The 5,915-nt window shown below is 37.5% G+C and overlaps 1 pseudogene; it reads left to right on the forward strand.

Moving 5' to 3' along the window:
- The first annotated feature begins 1,524 nt into the window (after positions 1-1,524).
- On the forward strand, positions 1,525-2,418 carry LOC102861247 (annotated as a pseudogene).
- Positions 2,419-5,915: the final 3,497 nt, after the last annotated feature.

Below are 5,915 nucleotides of genomic sequence, written 5' to 3' on the forward strand. Positions count from 1 at the left end.
TTCTACTTTCTTTAGATTAATTTTTATGTTCATTTTCCAGCTTATTGAAATGTCTAAGCTCCCTTATCTTTTCAATCCATTCTCTTTTTTAAATGACTGCATTTAAGGCTAATGATGGCATTTTTCTCTATGCACAGGCAACTTGGGTGGTATCCTGTGGATTTTTATTTGTAGTGCTTTTATTGCTGTTCATTTCCAAATAGTTGATAATTCAGTTTCAATTTATTGTTTAATTCGAGTTATTTAGGTTAGGTTTGGTGGGATTTGTTTTGTTTTGCTCTGTTTTGTTAAATTCCTGAGTGGACAGATTTGGGGAATCTCTCCACTGATTGTTTCTTTCCAGTTTTATTTGCACTGTGGTTGGAAATGGGGCTGGCATCTTGTTAATTTTTGAAAACTTGGTTTTTAAAAGCCCCAGTAATAGAAAAATATAGTCTCCCTATAAAGATGCAATCAATAGTTTCACTCTGCAATTATTCTTATCCTTTCCAATTCTATGCTGTTATTTAGAGCTAACCTTTGTTAGCAGTTGGGAGCATGTGAGGGGTTTTATTTAGTCCTATTTTTTAAACTAGCATGTATTTATATATTCATTCCTAGAAATTTTGAAATTATTTCTTCTTTATAGTGTGTCTTGGAGAACTCTTAGATAATTCTTAGCTATTTTCAACCATTTCTATTTCCAAATAAATAAATGCATGTTTTGATATGGTAACAGCTCATGAATTTTGATGCTAGGTTCTTACTGACATTTATTTTTTCTTTATTTTATATTGGTTTGCATACAAAATTTGTATCCACTGTGTTTCATTCATATACATTGTGTTTCACACATTCCTTTATTAACATGGTATTTCATTAGATCACCCCTATACACTGTGTTTTGTAAAATTAATTACCATTGATCTGTGCCCACCATTAGCCTGTCTTATCAGGTCCCCACTGGATCTTTCATAATTCCTTCACTTCTTCCCTCTGCCCACCAAACTCTGTGACTCCATGGTTTCCTCTTTCCCCCTATCAGTACCCCCACCCCACCCCACTCTCTCCCTTTCCCCCTTAGACTTTCATAACATTTTACTAGTTATCTTCTGTTTTTACACTAATGGTCTTAATGAGATTGAGTTAGTCACTTAGCATAATACTCTCCAGGCATTCCTAAGTTATGCAGTATTTTTCAAGATCGTTGCTTTTGAGTGCAGCAGTATTCATTCCATTGTATGAATGCACCACAATTTCTCAATCCATTTGTTTGTTGATGAAAATTTGGGCTGTTTGCACATTCTTACCATTGTGAAGACTGCTATTATGAATAGCAGTATGCAAGTCTCCGTTTGTGTCTCAGTTCTAATTTCCTTGGGATATATTCCTAGCAGTTCATTAGCTGGGTCATATGGACTTTCTACGTTCTGCTTTCTGAGGAAATGCCAAACTATCTTCCAGAGTTGTACCATTTTACAATCCCACCAACAGTGTTTAAAAGTTCCTATCTCCTGCCCGACCTTCAGCAAGGCCTGCACCATCATGTTTTCTTGGGCAAACCTCGTTGTCTCGGCCTGGGCTGTGCAGCCACAATGGACCCAAGTTCGAAATATGGCAACTTTGAAAGATATTACCAGGCTACTGAAGTCAATCAAAAACATTCAGAAAATTACCAAGTCTATGAAAATGGTAGCAGCAGCAAAATATGCCCGAGCAGAGAGGGAGCTGAAACCAGCTCGAGTATATGGAGTCGGATCTCTCGCGCTCTATGAGAAAGCTGATATTAAGGTTCCTGAAAACAAGAAGAGACACCTCATTATTGGTATATCCTCAGATCGAGGGCTCTGTGGTGCTATTCATTCCTCGATTGCAAAACAGACAAAAAGTGAGGTGGCCGAGCTTACAGCAGCTGGAAAAGAAGTTATGATTGTTGGGATTGGAGATAAAATCAGGGGCATCTTGCATAGGACTCATTCGGACCAATTTCTGGTAACATTTAAAGAAGTGGGAAGGAAGCCTCCTACTTTTGGAGATGCATCAGTTATTGCTCTTGAATTGCTGAATTCTGGCTATGAATTTGATGAAGGATCTATCATCTTTAATCGATTCAGGTCTGTCATCTCCTATAAGACTGATGAAAAGCCCATATTTTCCCTTAATACAATTGCAAGTGCTGAAAGCATGAGTATCTATGATGATATTGATGCTGATGTGCTACAAAATTACCAAGAATACACTCTGGCAAACATCATCTACTACTCTCTGAAGGAGTCCACCACTAGTGAACAAAGTGCCAGGATGACAGCTATGGACAATGCCAGCAAGAATGCCTCTGAGATGATCGACAAACTGACTTTGACATTCAACTGTACCCGCCAAGCTGTCATCACAAAGGAGTTGATTGAAATCATCTCTGGTGCTGCAGCTCTGGATTAATGAAAATCAAGTGTCATCCTCAGACAAGAGGTAAAGAAGAAAAGTTAAGCCAGCTCATTTCATTATGCTTAATGCTCTCCTTGTCAGAAAGATTGTTGGTCCATTGTTCAAATTACTAAAGACAGCAAGATATTTGTAAATTATCTTACAATAAATGATTTAAAAAAAAAAAAGTTCCTATCTCACCACATCTCCAGCATTTCTTGCTTGCTGTCCTGTTAAACTTTGCCACTGCTACTGGGTGACACAGTATCTCATTGTGATTTTGATTTACATCTCTCTTATTGCCAGTAATTTTGAGCATTGATTCATTTGTCTCTGTTGACCCTCTGAATGTTTTCCTCTGTGAAAAGTCTTTCCATGTCTTTTGCCCATTTTGTAATTATGTGATCAGTCTTTTTCTTGTGGAAGGCCAGTAGTATCCTGTAAACTTTTGTTATGAAACTCTGTCTGAGATGGCATTGCCAAATATTTTTTCCCAGTCAATAGAACTTCTTTTCACTTTATTGGAAAAATATTTTGATGCACACAGGGACTTAATTTTAGACAGTCCCATTCATCAATGTTAGCCATTTATTTTAAAGTAAATTTTATTTAAGCTCTGATTTCTCTTTTGATCCAAAAGTTAAATACTGACTTTTTAAAAGTCCTAATTGTATATGTTTAATAGCTCAGAGGAAGATGGGAAACCTTCCATCTTTATATTACAACCAGCAAAGATTTAAAAAAAAACCCAACAAACTAATATCACACATTTTAAAAGTTGCAAAAACCTAAATAAAATATTAATACAGCCACCCACCTGTAGAACCATGCTTAATAGGTCATGATGAAATTGTTGTTGTTGTTGTTGTTGTTGTTGTTGATTGCCTTCAAATCACGCACGATTCGTAGCAACTCTATAAACAAAAGGCCTGAAGCCCCTCTACAACTATTGATATTTATCAAAGTTTGTAGAGTTTCCAGAGGCATGTTGTTTAGGAAGTGGATGCCACTCCTGCTTCCAAACCTGTCATAGTATGTTATTGTTTGTATGTGCCATTGAGTCACATGCAATGTATAGCGACCCTAGGTACAGCAGCTCTAAAACCTTCCCTGTCCTGAGCCAGTCTCACTAATTCTGACACACCAACTCTCATTGCTCCCATTACTGTATCAGTCCATTTCATCCAGAGTCTCCCTCTCTTGTGCTTTCCATCCACACTTCTGAGCATGATGTCCTTCTCCAAGAACCAATCTCTCCTGGCCATGTGCCCAAAGTAAGTGAGGAGGAGCTTTAAAATCCTAGCCTCCAAGAGAGACTTAGTTTCACCCTCTCTAAGACAGACTGATTTGTTTTCTTGGTGGTCCATTGTATGGTCAAGACTCTTCTCTAGCGCCACAACTCGAAAGCATCTATTCCTCTTCTGTCATATTTAGTCTTTGTCCAACTCTCTGAAGTATAACATGTAATTCAGAAGAGCATGGCCTGGATTAGGGACACCTTTGTATCTAGACTGACATCATTGCTCTTCATGATGAAATAGTAGCATATAATTCAAGAGTAGAAGAAGAATTCAAAATTATTCATTTAATGTTATTTATGATCATAAAAAAACAACCTATATGATCATTTATACAGATGTCCCCAAGAAAGTAGTTGATAAAACTTGACATTCACTTTTAACTTAAAAATATACTAGTAAAGTAAGTACTAAAGGGAAAGTCTTTAATTTAAGAAATATATTTTAGAAACTTTAACAAACATGATGCCTAACAGTAAAGTTTTAGAAACTTTCTTGTAAGAGTTAGGAATAAAAGAAAAATATTCAGTTGTCACCTCTCTTATTTGATGAACTCTGAAGGTTCTAGAGGATGAAATAGCAGCAAATGGAATCTACTGTCCTCCTTGGATTGGAGCTGGGCTTAGTGACTTTTCTTGATCAATAAATGTCTTGGACTCCCAAAGATAGGTCTTACGAAGCACTGGGGGAAAAAACCAAAAAACTGTGAAGACAAGCAGTGAAAAGCCTGGGAAGAATAGAGCAAGTTATATCTGTAAATTATGTAATTACTGTCTTGGGCTGGGTCCTTTAGAGAAATAAAATCAGTGAAACTTACACACACATAGAAAGAGAGAGATTTCAAAGAACTGGCTCATACACATGTGTTGTTGCTGTTGTGTGCTGTTGAGTCAGGATTAACTCATAACTGACCCTCCATCAAGTTTTCAGAGGCAATTAATCACAAAGGAGGGGATCTCCCATCTTTCTCCTATGGAGTAGCTGGTGGATTCGAACTGTGTGTCTTTGCAATTGCAGCCCAGCTTCTTACCATTAGGCCACCAGTGTTCCCTCATGAACATGTGGTGGCTGTCAAGCCTCAAGTTTGTGTGTGGATCAGTCAGACTTGAGGCTAGAGGCTTCTCAAAAAGCAAGAGATCTTTGCCATATTAGTTAGAAAACACCTTTTCCACTGACTCATAGTATACTTCACCATAGAGATGAGTATGTCAATTGTCGTCAAAGAAATGAATAAATTATGTTTTTCTCTTATCCAGGTAATAGCCACCTCACAACTGCTAAGCCAGAGAATCATAGGCAACCATGTGGACACACAGCCTTAACCATCAGCTGCTTCCCTAGAAGAGTTACGAGAACAAATATGAGTTCAGTTAGTTGAACAGACACAGTATAACAAATCCAAATCAACTGCCATGACCAACTAGAAAATATTTGGAAAAAATAAATCTTTCAATCACAGTAGCAAGAAAATGCAGAAAATTATTAGTAATAAGTATAAGATTCACATGAAAGAAATTATAAAACTTTATTACATAAACAGAAATGTCTTTAAAGTTGAGCAGTACTAAAACTATGTGCTTGGTGGAAACAAAGGTATCAGTTCTCCCCCTGAGGACTCTATAAATTCCTGAAGTTACAAAGCACAGATCATTGACTCCTTGTCCAAAATCCAACAGTGAAGATTCTACAAAAGAAAGGAGGATGTTGACGGATCTGAGAAACTAGGATAAAACCATCAGACAGAAAGTGGTAGAGTTCCTGTATATGAGTATGTGAGTTTATGAGTGTTTCTGTGTGCATGTGTGTCTGAATGGACATATGTGTAAGATTGTGTGTGTGTGTGTGTGTGTGTGTGTGTGTGTGTGTGTGTGTGTGTTGGGGACAAGAAGGCGGCAGCCTAGAACGGAAAGGGTCAAGCAGTGTGAGAGTGGATTAAGTTTTCAATAGGTTTTTGTTGTTTTTAATCTCTCTCTAGCATGCTTTGAGGGGACTGTTAAAACTCTTATCATCAATATGAGGCAAAAGGGAAACCAGGAGTATCATCCTAAGAAAACAGCCTTGAACCAGTCTTTAGCTTTGGCCTTTGAGTTGTGGTGTAGGAGAAGAGTATTGAACATGGTGCTGGAGAAGAATATTGAACATATCATGGACTACCAAGAGAACAAACAGTTCTGTCCTGGAGAAAGCTAAATGAAGATATTCTTTAGAAGCAAG

The sequence above is a fragment of the Elephantulus edwardii genome, unplaced genomic scaffold (assembly GCF_000299155.1).
Source record: "Elephantulus edwardii isolate Elephantulus edwardi_28Jun2011 unplaced genomic scaffold, EleEdw1.0 scaffold00161, whole genome shotgun sequence".
In the NCBI taxonomy this organism is placed as follows: Eukaryota; Metazoa; Chordata; class Mammalia; order Macroscelidea; family Macroscelididae; genus Elephantulus; species Elephantulus edwardii.